The sequence below is a fragment of the Atta colombica genome, unplaced genomic scaffold (assembly GCF_001594045.1).
Source record: "Atta colombica isolate Treedump-2 unplaced genomic scaffold, Acol1.0 scaffold14, whole genome shotgun sequence".
In the NCBI taxonomy this organism is placed as follows: Eukaryota; Metazoa; Arthropoda; class Insecta; order Hymenoptera; family Formicidae; genus Atta; species Atta colombica.
The window spans coordinates 661,460-661,786 of record NW_017259228.1 but is presented as its reverse complement, the minus strand read 5'-3'; positions in this window follow the sequence as shown (position 1 = coordinate 661,786).

Genomic DNA, 327 nt, shown 5'->3' with positions numbered 1-327 from the left:
CATCTGACAATTAGCTTCTGAATGACCACAATTAAAATAACGGCTCAGTATTTTTGGCTGATCTTCCTCACACTCCGTTCGTTAGTACCTACGAATGAAATGTGAGAAAAATCAAAAACGCTGAGCAGTTGTTTTAATTGTCATTCAGAAGCTAACTGTTAGACAAAGTACAAAGATCTCTCTTTAGTCCTGTGTAGTCGTATTCGAGCGTGGTGACTTCTCTCATATACTTATCTGCGCACGCTGATTGGACGCAGTTCATATGGGACCTACAATTTAACATCGATTTCGAACGAAGTTTTTGTTTAGAGAAGTGTTCTTGGCAAG